The sequence below is a fragment of the Muscardinus avellanarius genome (assembly GCF_963383645.1).
Source record: "Muscardinus avellanarius genome assembly, chromosome: 17".
NCBI classification, from domain to species: Eukaryota; Metazoa; Chordata; class Mammalia; order Rodentia; family Gliridae; genus Muscardinus; species Muscardinus avellanarius.
In genome coordinates this window covers 48,934,083-48,948,657 of record NC_137803.1, presented here as the reverse complement: position 1 = coordinate 48,948,657, position 14,575 = coordinate 48,934,083, and the positions used below count along the sequence as shown (strand labels likewise).

The window sequence follows — 14,575 nt, the reverse complement described above, 5'->3', positions numbered from 1 at the left end:
TATCTTTCCAGGTTTTGCATACTCATCATCACTATAAGAGTTATGCAGATTTTAAGGCTTCACAATCAGTTGTCAGAAAAATAGCACTTATACCCGCAGTATCTCATTAGCATCTGACAATAATTTTTTAGATATCTAAAAGGTTTTAATTATTCTGAGATGGTTCCAATGTAAACCCTAGAATCATTATCAGACAGGATAACAGTGATGTAGAAGAACAGCTCATCAACATGACAAAAAGATCCTCGCTTTCAGAAAAACAATCTGGTCGTCTGGAAACAACCTGGGACACTCCCCTCTGTGGTGCCTATCTGGCCAAGGCACCATCTCTAAGGAGAACCATCAGATCGGGGTGAACTTAGGCCACCTCTGAGGAGCGCCCTTTTAACCTCTAGACACGCCTTCTCAGGCAACGTATCTTATCCAGTTCCCTTCGGAGCAATTTAACAATGTCCTACCCACCTCAGCCCAGAGTTTGAAGGTCAATCGAACTAAAACAGTATTTTGGAGCAGAAGTGAGCAGCTGTGTAAACCCTAGCACATTCTTATTGCTGCATTAAGTTTGAAGATGAGCACACCTACCGCAACAGCGTTGTTCCAGGAAGCAAGGTAGGAGCAGTGGTAAACTAGAAAAGAGACTTAATTGCACAATCAGTAGAAAAGTAAAAACGTTCAAAATCTACAATAAATCTGTATCCAAAGGAGTCTTTTTTTTTTTTTTTTTTTTTTGGTGGTGGTACTGGGGTTCCTGGAAGCCCTTCTACCTCTGGGCCACACTCCCAGACCTATTTTTTATTTTTATTTTTGGAAACAGGGTCTCTTACACCAGCGCGGCTGGCTTCGAACCTGCACGATCCTCCTGTCTCCGCCTCCCAAGCGCGGGGATTACAAGCGTGCGCCACCACGCCCGGCCAAAGGAGTCTTAAAACATCCATGATGTGCTGGACTCTCTGAGCTCTGTGGAACAGCTTTGCACTGGCCTACTGGCGTGGGGTACGGCTCCCTTGCCACCTGCTGAGGGGTGAATATGCTACACAGAGCTAGGAAGGTTTCCACTCCGTGTAACATTCACAGAAGTTCTAGGCTACTCGTGAGGATCATTCCTTGTGCAAAGTCTGATGTAGATGAAGATAAAGCGGTTTCTTGGTCAATAATTGCAATTTCTTTCTTTTAAAGTCAGTGGGTTTCTTGTATAGTTCTATTACATTTGACCCAGGTTTAATTTCATCCATCTCCATAAAAGCAAAACACTTGGTGCCGGTAAACCTTTTTTTAGGCTTGTAGTGTTTGAATTCGAAGAAGATAGCTGCACCTTTGGTTAACTTTTCAACGTGTTTCTGGAGCTCAATGTCCACGTTAAAATGAACACACATATCTTCCTTTCTTGAAGCCACAGGAGTATCTTGCACGGAAGTCAAGTCTGTGCCATTCAGATCCTTTACACTAACTGAAATACAGGGACCGATGCACTGCCCAGCGTCTTTCAGACCAGTTTTCTCGATTCTGAAGTGAGTAACGTCATTCCTGGTTCTGATGGTAACCTTGGTAATAAAGTACCAGGAATTCTAGCAGGGAAAGAATCAGGATCCTGCTCCAGCACCACCCTCTTCTTCATCTTCTTCAAATTCCAAATTCTCTTCTTCACCAGGTGCTAAAATTTATCTTAATGGGACAGGCTGAGCATCAAATGGGAATTCTTTATTATATGTAAGAATATTCTTTAGGATTGGCTCTAGCTCCTTCAGGTCCTCCAGTTTCAATTCTTCCTGGGACAGTGTGGACTGTAAAGCCGCGCTTCGCAATTCTAAGCATGTTGCAATTTTGCATATGGTTTTCTTTTGTTCTTCTGTGATTTCAGAATCATTATGTTGAGCTTGGGCCCTCTTTTTGTAGATGTCTTGCTAATATCTGATACTCGGCTATCGCCTCCACCAGCTGGCCCCAAGAGTCGAAGTCGGCGCCTCTCCTAAAACTGGCGCCCCAGCGCTGGTGCAGACACCGGGTCACCTCCGACTTGCCCAGGCCCCACCCCGTCCCCTCCCTCCCCAACCCCAGCACGGCAGGGCTCTAGGCTGCCATCCTCCCATGGCCGGCCCCGACATTAACAGGGCCGGGAGGGACCACCGCAGCCCACCGAGGAGCCGCCCAAGCCTATTTGCCGCCAGAGCCAAACTTTTCTGAAACCAGGTTTTCTAAGTTTCTAAGTTGCTAAGGCTGGCCTTGAACCTGTGATCCTCCTCAGCCTTCCAAGTGCTGGGATTATAGGAATGTGCCACTATGCGCAGCAGTCTCTCTTTCTCCCCCAGCCCGGCTAATGGAGATTGAACCTAGGGATATTCTACTTCTGAGTGGCACCCTAGCCCCCTTTTTATTTTTGTTTTGAAACAGGGTTTCACTAGGTTGCTAAGAGTCTTGCTAAATTGCCAAGGCTGTCCTGGAACCAGCAATCCTCCTGTCTCAGCTCCCCAAGCACTGGGATTACAGGCGTGAACCATCATGTCCAGCAGTCATTTGTTTTTGAAGCTTCTCACATAAAATGAAAAAGAAGAGGAAAAGGAAGAAGAGGAGTGGGTGGAGGAGCGGAGGGAAAGAGGGAGGGAAGAAAAATGGCAAAACAGGGTCCACTGTGATTTTAATCTCTTTATCATGTGATTTTGATCTCCTTATCAGAGGGATAGCACAGTCCTCATGCATTATATTTTTAACCTTAAGACACTTCATTTGTTAAATGAAATCCTTAGGATTTTAAGGGGACCCAATAAAAATCACTCTCCACCTGACTTATAAACATGGCTTTACAGTGCCTCTACACATGGGTGCCTTAACTCACCTTCATCGCTAATAACCTTAGATTCGAGGGCAGCACAGTCCACGGGCAGGTGAGCTTCCCAGCACTGACTTAGGAAATCTTCTCCCTAAATCTCAGACAGTGCTTGGCCTAGGCCCTCCCCAGCTGGGGGGGCCAGAGCACAGGGAGATAGGGCAAGGGCAGGAGAGCCAGGAGACGAGGGCCAGGGCCAGCTTCGGCAACCTCAGCAGGCTGACAGGACGCAGCTGTTGGGCACATCATCGAACATAGAGGAACATAGAGGAAGCGGGCAGGGCAGGGATGAGGTATGTCCCGCAAGCATAAACAAGCACCTGAACGTCTATTGAAACCCTTGTCCACTTTTTGTGTGTGTGGTACCGGGGATTGAACCCAGGGGCATTCCGCTTCTGAGCTACACCCCAGCTATCTATCTATCTATCTATCTATCTATCTATCTATCTATCTATCTATATCTATATATATACATATATACATATATATACATATATATCCATATATGGATATATACATAGATATATATATACATATATCTATGTATATATCCATATATATACATAGATATATGCATTCTTTTGAAACAGGAGCTCTCCACGAAGTTGTGGAGGATGGCTGTGAAACTGTGATCCTCCTGTCTCAGCATCCCAAGTACTGGCTAGAGCTTTGCGCCACCACACCCAGCTCTTTGTCTACTTTTAAATTGGTTAATTTTTACTTTTGTTGTTGAGTCATAAGTTTTTTATATATTCTGAATATAAGTCTCTTATCAGGATATGATTTATAAAGCTAGGCCTGGTGGCGCACGCTTATAATCCCAGTACTTGGGAGGCTGAGGCAGAAGGATCATGGGTTCGCAGCTAGCTTCAGCTACTTAGTGAGGCCCTCTGCACAGACTTAGTGAGACCTTGTTTCAAAATAAAGAATAAAAAATAGGACTGAGTATAGCACAGAGGTAGAATGCCTCTGGGTTCCACCCCTAGTACTGCAAAAAATATGATTTATAAAAATTCTCCTTTTTCATTAGTTATCTTTTTTGTGTGTGTATGTGTGTGGTACTAAGGATGGAACCCAGGGGCATTCTACCTCAAAGCTACACTCTCAGCCCTATTTTTAATTCTTCTTTATTATTATTATTAATTATTATTATTATTATTATTATTATTTTGGTGGTACTGGGGTTCCTGGAAGCCCTTCTACTTCCGGGCTACACTCCCAGACCTATTTTTATATTTTTATTTGGAAACAGGGTCTCTTAAGCCAGCACGGCTGGCTTCGAACCAGCGTGATCCTCCTGTCTCCGCCTCCCAAGTGCGGGGATTACAAGTGTGCACCACCACGCCCGGGATCATTCTTTATTTTGAACCAGGGTCTCACTGAGTTGCGGAGGGCCTCACTAAGTAGCTGAGGCTGTCCTCAAACCACGATCCTACAGTCTCAGCCTCCAGAATGCTGGGATTACAAGCGTGCACCACCACGCCCAGCTCGAAAGATTATCTTTTCACTTTCTGGATATCTTTTGAAGCAAAAAAAATTTTTTAATTTGATCAAGTCTAACATCAAATTTATCTATTTTTTTCTTTTGCCCTTGTGGTCTTGATGTCATATCTAAGAAAACTATTGTCAAGTTGGGTGTGGTGGTGCAGCTTGTAAGTCCCAGCAGTTGGGGGGGCGGGGACAAGAAGGTCACAGGTTTGAGGCCAGTCACAGCAAGTTAGCGAGGCCCTCAGCACCTGGGTGAGACTCTGTTCAAAGTAAAAATGAAGTAGGGCTGAAGGTGGCTCAGGAGTAGAATGTCCCTGGGTTCAAGCCTCAGTACAAGACACACACACACACACACACACACACACATAAAAACTATTGCCACATCCAAGGCCACAAAGATTTACTTCTGTTCCTTCCCCTCTGAGTTCTACAGTTTGATCTTTTGTCCTCAGGTGTAAGAGTTCATTTCTGTATATGAGATGATATATAATGTCTTCCGTTTCATTTTCTTGTCGTGTTCTTTTGTATGTGCATGTGCGTGTGTGCCCGCACCATCTGCTGAAGAGGCCATTCCTCCCCATTGAACCGCTGTGGCGTTCATGGAAATCACATTAGCGATGAATGCAAGACTGATTCTAGCTTCTCAGTCTTACCTATTGAGCTGTTTGCCGACCCTTAGGGTCTTCATTACTAGAACTTTGTCGTAAATTCTGAAATCGAGGGAAATACGAGTCTTCCAACTTTCTTCGGATGCTTAACAAGACCAGCTTGGCAATTTCCACAACAAAGTCAGTTAATTTTGACCTAGACTATATTGAGTTTGCAGGTCAATTTGAGTGGCTGTGCCATCTTGACAATATTACATCCTTCAAGGGGCACAGTGGTGCACACCTACAATCAGCAAAGCAGGAGGCTGAAGCAGGAGGACTGCAATTTTGAGGCCAACTTAGGAAGACCCTGTCTCAAAATAAAGAGCTCTGGGGATGTGGCTCAGTAGCAGAGCACTTGCTTAGCATGTATGAGCCCCTGGGTTTGATCCCTATTACTGTACAAACAAAAACAAAACAAAATGAAACAAAAACCAGTATTTCATCTTCCTATCCATGAGTATGGGTTACATTTCCATTTATTTAGGGCTTCTTTAGTTTCCTTCAATATTACTTATGGTTTACAAGTCTTTTACTTTCTTTGTTATACTTATTCCCAGAATATTTTATTCTTTTAGATGCTATTACAGATAAAATCATTCTATTTTGATTTGGGGACTGCTCATTAGTGTATATGATTGCTTTTGCACTGTCGGTCTTGTTACCTTGCAACCTCGCCTAACTTACTGAGGTGTTTGGATAGTTCTTCGTGTATTCCTTAGTATTTTCTATTATACAAAGTCATGTCGTCTGCAAGTAGAGATAATTACATTTCTTCCTCCAATTTCATTCTCTTTTCTAATTGCTCTTCTTGAACCCTTCAACACAGTGTTGAGTAGAAGTGGTGAAGACAGATATTCTTGTTTTGCTGCCGACTTTAGGGAGAAAGTTTTGAGCTTCTCACCATTAAGTAATGATGCTGTGGGTTTTCCACGGGTGTCATTTACTCACTCGAGGGAGTTGTTTAGTGTTATCATAAAATCCTGTTTATTTTTTTCAGACGATTTCTTTCCATTGAGATGACTATGTGATGTTTGTCTTTTATTCTATTAGTATGGTGTATTACATGATTGATGCTTCATATATTAAATCAACTTTGCATTTTGGGGATAAATATCCCTTGATTATGGCTTCAGATAATAATGCTGGATTCAGTTTTTAGTAGTTTGTTGAGGATTTATGCATATTTATTTATTGTGTTACTAGGGATTGAACCCAGGGGTGTTCTACCTCTGAGCCACATCCTCAGCCATTTTCTATTTTTATTTTGAAACAGGGTCTCACTAAGTTGCTGAGAGCCTTGCTAAGTTGCTGAGGCTGGCCTTGAACCTGTGATCCTCCTGTCTCAGCCTCCCAAGTATTGGGATCACCGGCATGCACCATCATGCCTGGCTGTATCTATATTTATAAGGAATGTTTTCCTGACTTGTGATCTCTTTATCTGATTTGGCACCAAAGTAATATTGACTATATAGAATTAGGTGGAAAGCATTCGCTCGGCTATTTTGGGGGAAGTGTTTGTAGAGTACTGGTGCTTAATTATTTATCTTTAGGTAAGACAAGCAACTGATGTAAAATACTATGTATTCAAAAATGTTTTTAGTTATCAGATTAAGTCTTCTCAGATCCTGCCTCTAAATTCTCATCATACATTTCCTCCCTGAGGGCAAAGATTTGTACATTTCTTTGACAGTGTCATGAACTTATCAGCTATTAGACAGAACTCCTGAACTTCCCTTCTCTCCTGACCCAATGACACCTTGATCTAACAAACCTTAAGTTATTCTCCATATCTGAATCAGTTCAGAATAGGCTCAGCTGTGAGCTATAGAGGCTTAAGAGAACTGAGGGCAGAGGTGCGGGAGCAGTTCAGTTTTCATTCATTCAAAAGTCAAGAGGTAGCTCGGCATGGCGGTGCACACTTGTAATCCCAGCATTCGGGAGGCTGAGACCTGAGGATGGTGGTTCGCAGACAGCTTCAGCTACTTAGTGAGGCCTTTTGCAACTCAGTGAGACCCGGTTTCAAAATAAAGAATAAAAAATGGGGCTGGGGTGTACCTCAGAGGTCGAATGCCCCTGGGTTCCATCCCCGGTACTGGAAAAAAAATGTCAGGAGGTAGGCAGGCAGTCCAGGGCTGATATTCTGTTAAGTCTTCTAGACCGCAGTTCCTTACAGCTGACCACTATGATATTCCAGGTATAGCCCAAATCCTCCCGGCTCCAAATGGATGTTTTGTTTCAAGAAATAAAATAGAGGATAGAAAAGGAAGCAGATAAAGAGCATGTCTCAACTAACTTTTAGCTAAAGTTTAGAGATCTTCCATGTGACACTTCCCTCCCTTCCTCCCTCCCTCCCTCCCTCCTTTCTTTCTTTCTTTCTTTCTTTCTTTCTTTCTTTCTTTCATTCTTGTGCTGGGGATGGAACCCAGAGGCTTTCTACCTCCGGGCTATACTCCCAGACCTATTTTATACTTTATTTGGAAACAGGGTCTCACTAAGTTGCCGAGAGCCTCACTAAGTAGCTGAGGCTGGCTTCGAACCTGTGCGATCCTCCTGTCTCAGCCTCCCAAGCGTGGGGATTTCAAGTGTGTGCCACCACGCCTGGGCGACACTTCTGTTTCGATCTCAATGGCCAGAATGTATTGAGATGGACATGCTTAATCACGAGAGAAGCTGGGAAATGGTCTTCATTTGGAGTCAATATGGGCTCACTGAAATTGGGGTTTTATTATTGCAAAAGAGGAGAGACAAATAGTTACTACTACACCTTCTGTCGTCAACATTTCCCCAAGTTTATCACTCTCTTTTCTCCCCTCCATTTCTCCTCCTCTTGTATATGTCCTTATCACTTTTCAAGCTAAATTAACACAGTAACTTTTTTTTTTTTTTTTTTTTTTTTGGTGGTACTGGGAGTGGAACCCAGAGGCTTTCTACCTCCGGGCTATACTCCTAGACCCATTTTATATTTTATTTGGAAACAGGGTCTCACTAAGTTGCTGAGAGCCTCACTAAGTAGCAGAGGCTGGCTTTGAACCTCCGCAATCCTCCTGTCTCATCCTCCCAAGCGCGGGGATTACAAGCGTGCCCACCACGCCCGGCTTAACACAGTGACTTTTTACTTCCCGTGGTACTAGGGACTGAGCTCGGGGCCGCACACTTAGCGTGTGCTCTAGCACTGAGCGATAATCAAGTAGCTTCCTATTTTTTTTTTCTAGAAGGGATTAAAACCAGGAGTATTCTACCTCCAAGCTATACTCCAGCCCCTTTTATTTTGGAAGAGGGTCTCAATAAATTGCTGAGGCTATCCTTGAACCTGTGATCCTCCTGTCTTAGCCTCCCAAGTATTGGGATTATAGATGTACACCACTACACCCCATTTACATCTTAACTGGGTTTTTTAACTCTGGTCTCTTCCCTTCAGGAAATCTTCCATTTTCTTTTCTAAAATACAGATGTAATCAACCTCTCATGATGCCTTTCTAATTATCTCTCTCAAAAAAAAAAAAAAAACAAAAAAAACCCAAAAACCTCCAACCCCCTAACTGTGGTTTCTGAACTTCAAAACCCTTTTTGATCTAGCCTCAGTCCACTCTTTCAGGTTTAGCTTGTGTTCATCTTCCTCTATACTTGAACTTTTTGCTTAAGCCACACCCAAATCCCGTGTTTTTCTTCTTAAATATACCCGATTCTCCTACATCTTAGTAACTGATATGGATTGATTACCCTCTCTGTGACTTAGTTCTGTCAATGATGAGCCTGTGACTTGCTCTGGCCAATGGGATGTGTGTAAAATAGCTGCATGCAGGCTCTGAGCCCTTGGCCTTGTGTGCTTCTGCCGTCTCCCGGACCCGTCTCTGTCATTAGAGCAAGCCTCAGCTAGCCTGCTGGGCCATGGGAAAGTACGGTGCTGTGTAATCATCCTGGCCAAGGCCAGCTCTGGTCACACGGCCCTCCGCTGACCTGCCTGCTGACCCAGCTCTGTGAGCGAGCCCATGTGCGACCGCCTAGCCAGACACCGATCAGCAGAGCGCCTCCCGACAGATGCGTGAGCCGTAATAAGTGGTTGCTGTGGTAGCCCTGGCTTGAGGAGGCTTGTTTTGCAGCATTTACTCTGGCCATAGGTCAAGGTTGATGTGGGATATGTGCCTTGAAATGCCTCCTTCCCCCACCCCCCAGCTTAGTAAATTCCTAAACTCATCTGTTAAGACCCAGATCAAATGTGATCTTTCCCGGGAAAGCTTGTCCCTACCTGGGCAGATCCGATCACCTCCTCTGATGAGCTTCCTACCTCTAGCATAGCATACGACATGCGGGTGTTCCTTCACACAGCCATCTCGGCTTCAGGCTGAGCCGGCTGAAGGCAAGGGCCACCAAGGGCCCCCAACAGGATGGTGGGCATCAGAACTGTTTGTTGTAGCTGAGTGTGGTGGTGCACACCCGTAATCTCAGGACTTGGGAGGCTGAGACAGGAGGATCACAGGTTCAAGGTCAGCCTCAGCAATTTAGCAAGGCTCTTAGCAACTTAAACCCTATTTTTATATAAAAAATAAAATAGGGCTGATAGGGCCTGGAGTGTGGCTCATAGGTAGAATGCTCCTGGATTCAATCCCCAGCACCACTACCAAAACTAACTAACTAACTAACTAACTAAGCAAATAAATAAACCAACCAACCAACCAAACAATAAATAAATAAATAAAAGCAAAAATCTTGTTGTAGCCAGGTGTGGTGGTTCACACTTGTAATCCTAGTACTTGGGAGGCTGAGACAGGAGGATAGCAGGTTCAAGGCTAGCCTCAGCAACTTAGTGAGACCCTGTTCCAAAATTTAAAAAAATAAACAAAAAGGGCTGGAGTTAAAATGCCTCTGGGTTCAATCTTCCCCTGTATTTATATATGTGTTTGTTGTATGAATAAAAAATAAATTCTAGGATATTAAGCATATATCATCTTTCCTCTTCTTTTCTCTTTTTAAAACTATATATTTATTTATTTATTTATTTATTTATTTATTTAGGTGGTACTGGGGTTCTTGGAAGCCCTTCTACCTCCGGGCTACACTCCCAGACCTATTTTATATTTTTTATTTGGAAACAGGGTCCTTTTTTTTTTTTTTTGGTGGTACTGGGGTTCCTGGAAGTACTTCCACCTCCGGGCTACACTCCCAGACCTATTTTATACTTTTTTATTTTTGGAAACAGGGTCTCTTAAGCCAGCGTGGCTGGCTTCGAACCTGCGCGATCCTTCTGTCTCTTCCTCCCAAGCGCGGGTATTACAAGCATGCGCCACCACGCCCGGCAAACTATATAGTTTTTATATGCAGTGGTCCTTCTGTGACGCAGCTCTCACTGACATTTAAGTCAATGATCACATGTCAGCTGGTGTTTGTGCTTTTTTTCTCTTCATTTTGTGCTATCACAACAGAATTCTACAGACTGGATAACTTATAATGAACAGAGAGTTACTGGATCACACTTCTGGAGCTGGGAGTCCGAGGTCACAGGGCTGTGTCTGCCGGGTTTTCTCACTGCCTCTTACGGCTCTTCTTACAGGATGGAGAGGCTGGTTGTGCTGCCAGAACAGCCCAGTCTCCAAACAGCGGGCCCCTCCCCGAGAGGACGTTAGTATCAGTGGATACTAACTGATACTGGCCCCACCTCTCAGCACTGGCCCCCAGGACCTGGCCCCACCTCTCAGCACAGGAGCTCAGGCCAGGTTTCCAGCTCAAGGACAGCCGAGGACTCGTCCAAGCCATAGCACTTTTCCTCAGTGGCTCCTAAGTCTATGCGGCGCCATATGTTCCTGGGTTGGCAATTTCCCGTATGTGACAGTCATCGAATTCCTTGAGATTTTCAAATTGTTCAGTTTAACTTTCACTTATATTCACCTCTACCTTTGTTCATAGATTAAAGTGGCTATTTGTTCACTTTTTTTTTTTTTTTTTTTTTGCAGGTCTGGGGATGGAACCCAGGGGTATTTAACCTCCAAAGCTACATCCCCTGCCCTATTTTTCAAATTATTTTTATTTTGTGTGTGTGTGGTACTGGGGGTAGAACCCAGAGGCTTTCTATCTCTGGGCTATACTCCCAGCCCTAGTTTATATTTTATTTTATTTTATTTATTTATATTTTGTGGTACTGGGGTTCCTGGAAGCCCTTCTACCTCTGGGCTACACTCCCAGACCTCTAGTTATATTTTATTTTGAAACAGGGTCTCACTAAGTTGCTGAAAGTCTCACTAAGTAGCTGAGGCTGGCTTCGAACCTGCGTGATCCTCCTGTCTCAGCCTCCCAAGTGCGGGGATTACAAGCATGTGCCACCACGCCCGGCTACCTGTTCACTTTTAATACACTACCATCTGCCTCCTTAGAAGTGGTTAGAAGCTGATCTGTCTGATCACTCATCTGAGTCTCTTCACTAATTTCCTGTTTCCCAGTGAGAGAGGGGATGGGGAGCAAATGCTCTAACCACGGGGCTCTAGCTGCGGGGGGGTTCACAGCTGCGGGTCTCAGGGCTTCAGCGTTTGTCCCAGTCACTCGGGCTCCAGCTGGACATGGCTTTACTGTCAGCCCTTACTGCAAAATGATGAATCCCTGACACACAGGACCTGGAGAAAGACAAAGCTCCTTCTGACCACTGTCGCATTTTGGGAAGGCGCCTGAGAGGCTCCGGCGGGGAGGCCTGGTGGACTCTTACCCTCTGCACAGTCACCCCAGCCCTCTTCCCTCTCTATGTCTTTTTCTGTATTTTATGCGCCAGTCCCCAAATATAACTAGAGTTGTCTTTTAGGATCTGCAGAGGATTGGTTCTAGTGCCTGCCCCACGCCCACACTAAAAGCCGAGGGTGCTCAAGTCTCTTATATAAAATAGCAGTGTATTGACATACATGCACGTCTTCCTGTATATCTTAAATAATCTCTAGGCTAATATAATACCAAATACAATTCAAACGCTATATACATAGTTGCGATGGGGATAAAAATGACAAAGGAAAAAAGCCTATACATGTTGGGTGCCCATGAAACGTGCTTCGGCATACTTCTCATGTTTGGTTGCATCTGCGGAGTGGAACCCAAGGGTGTGGAGGGCTGACTTGACTGTGTCGCATGTCTTACTGTGCACAGGGATGTTTCATGAACTTATGCTGAACACAGTGTACGCCACTGTCTTGCAGAAGGGACTCTGCTGGCAAGAAGCGTGTGGTGCGCCCTGCCCCTCGCGAGGTCTGACTTCATCAGAAAGCCTTGCTGTCACTCAAGTCCCTGTTTCTGAAACAACATTTGCATAGTAATACAACAACAATAACATTTAACGCCTTTCATCAAATCAGATTGTAAACACCAATTAGTTATACTTCGCTGTGTTCTGGCGGGGCTCAGTAAGTTATGATGCTTATTTTATAGATATTGAAACAGAGACAGCCTAGTGCTACTTGCCCATGGCTACAAGGAGGGTGTCAAAATTGGGGTTGTAACTCTTGTGCCTTATCGACTAGACCTTTCTGGATTTGTAGGATAAAATTTTAAAATAGTACCAGTAGCATATTTATAAAGAGTCCTGCCACATCAGCCACTGCACTTCGGATGATACGTTAAAATAAAAATCTCTGAGCATTAAATATTTAAGAAGAAAAAATTTTAATGAAAAGAATAAACGTCTCATCTCAGGCATTCACGCATCATGGCCTAATTCTCCCTAATGGGCTGTGATTTTAAAATGAGCTCAGCCCCCGCCTCTCTGGTCCAGTGCACCACCATGCTGGGGGCATGAGGCCAACAGTTGAAACAGGTTTCCTGCATAAGCACCAGGTTCAGCCCGCAGGTCAGTGGGCCAGCGGTCCAGGTGTGTCTAAAAGTGGTCTAATTTCAGAGCAGGGACAGCAATGCCCTGGTGTGAAGCACTTTTGCTGTTTAAACTTCTGGATAGGATTTACTTTTTAAATAACTGACTGATTTTTCCCTCTCATTAAGATGGCATCTCAGAACGGTATGGAAACCTCGCCTTTGAACTCCAAATGAGGTCGTTTGAATGAACTCAAGTGTCAAACTGTGAACGCCTACTAATGGAACCACACACAGGATTTTCTGTTCTCTCAATGACGTTCCCACGTTTGTGTTCTAAAAAGTGCCTTGAAAATATGACTTTTAGTAGGATAAAATCAATTGTGTTTCATTTGAAATCGTTTGTTTGGTTTTTTTCTTTCTCTATTTTTTGTGATACTGGCAATTGAACCCAGGGGCATTCTCCCTCTGAGCTACATCCCCGGCCCTTTTTAATTTTGAAACAGGGTCTTGCTGAGTTGCTGAGGCTGGTTTCACACCTGCACTCCTCCTACCTCAGCCTCCCAAGTACCTGGATTACAAGTGTACACCACCATGCCCAGCTTAGAATAGTTTATTTAAATCTATAAGCTTCAATGATAAACTTCTAAACTAGTATTCGTAAAAGTGAGCTAAATCTCTGCCCTGAAATGTATTAAGTATGTCAACTTCTACTAATTTTGGTCTGTGATCTGCAAAATGGGATGGTTTCCATTTCATGACTATTTACTTACTGAACATTTAACAACTCATTAAAAAAAATGCTTCATTCAAAAATTTAGTTCGAGACGCCAGAGAGTGAGGCATACTGTCATAATGTCTATGAGGACAGACATTAGATTTGTGCGCTGTATGGTTGCTGACGACATTTGCTCTGCAACCCCACATATAAGCAAACAGTTTCTCACGGGCAAGTGTCTGGTGTGGGCTTCACACTTCTGCCCACCGGCAGCGAGAGCCAGCTTCCTCCCCTCGGGCTCTGGCCGGTGCTTGCTTGGACTGGATGGATGCTTCAGAGGCTTGCGTGACTTTGGACGCTGGGTCATAAGAAACCTCGCTATTTCCACCGGGTTCCTTGCTCTCTGGTTCTTGGGATGCTCCGTGGAGCTCAGCTGCCATGCTGTAAGAAACCCGAGCCACAGGAGAGCTGCAGGGAGGCACTCCAGTGGCCGGCTGGCCTGCCTCCCTTGTGTGGGAGCCATTGGAATATCCCAGCCCAGCAGCACCCCGGTGGCCGCAGCCTGCCCAGGGTCTCGGCTGGGCTGGCACCACACAAAGCCGAAGCAGCAGCCGCTCAACCCTCAGAATTGAGCCATAACAAACTAAGGGTTCAGAGCACCAAGTCTGGGGGGTTGTTAGGTAGCAAGAGATAACCAAGAGGAGGGGAAGGAAGAATCATGTTTATAAATGGGTCTAAATCACCCCAAAACTGCAGGTTCTAAATTCATCTTGTTTGTGGGCATATTACAACTTCACGTGAGTCTCTCAAAGAGACAGTAAAAAGAATTCAAAGTCGGGCGTGGTGGCACACGCTGGTAAGCCCAGCATTTGGGAGGCTGAGACCAGAGGATCACGGTTTGCAGACAGACTCAGCTACTCAGGCCCTTTGCAACTCAGTGAGACTCGGTTTCAAAATAAAGAATAAAAAATAGGGCTGGAGGTGTAGCTCGGAGGTAGAATGCCCCGGGGTTCCATCCTCAGTACCGCAAAAAAAAAAAAAAAAAAAGAGAAAGCATTCATGAATTTTTGCTATAGACTCAATATTTATTTATTTCCTCCCTGCAAATTCATATATTGATAT

The 14,575-nt window shown here is 44.4% G+C and overlaps 1 pseudogene across 1 annotated transcript; it reads right to left on the bottom strand.

Moving 5' to 3' along the window:
• Window positions 1-1,097: 1,097 nt before the first annotated feature.
• Window positions 1,098-2,836, bottom strand: LOC308276125 (axin interactor, dorsalization-associated protein-like; annotated as a pseudogene). Its single transcript has 2 exons — window positions 2,831-2,836; window positions 1,098-2,037 (listed from the first exon to the last, which is right to left on the bottom strand). The product of its transcript is annotated as an axin interactor, dorsalization-associated protein-like (transcript).
• Window positions 2,837-14,575: the final 11,739 nt, after the last annotated feature.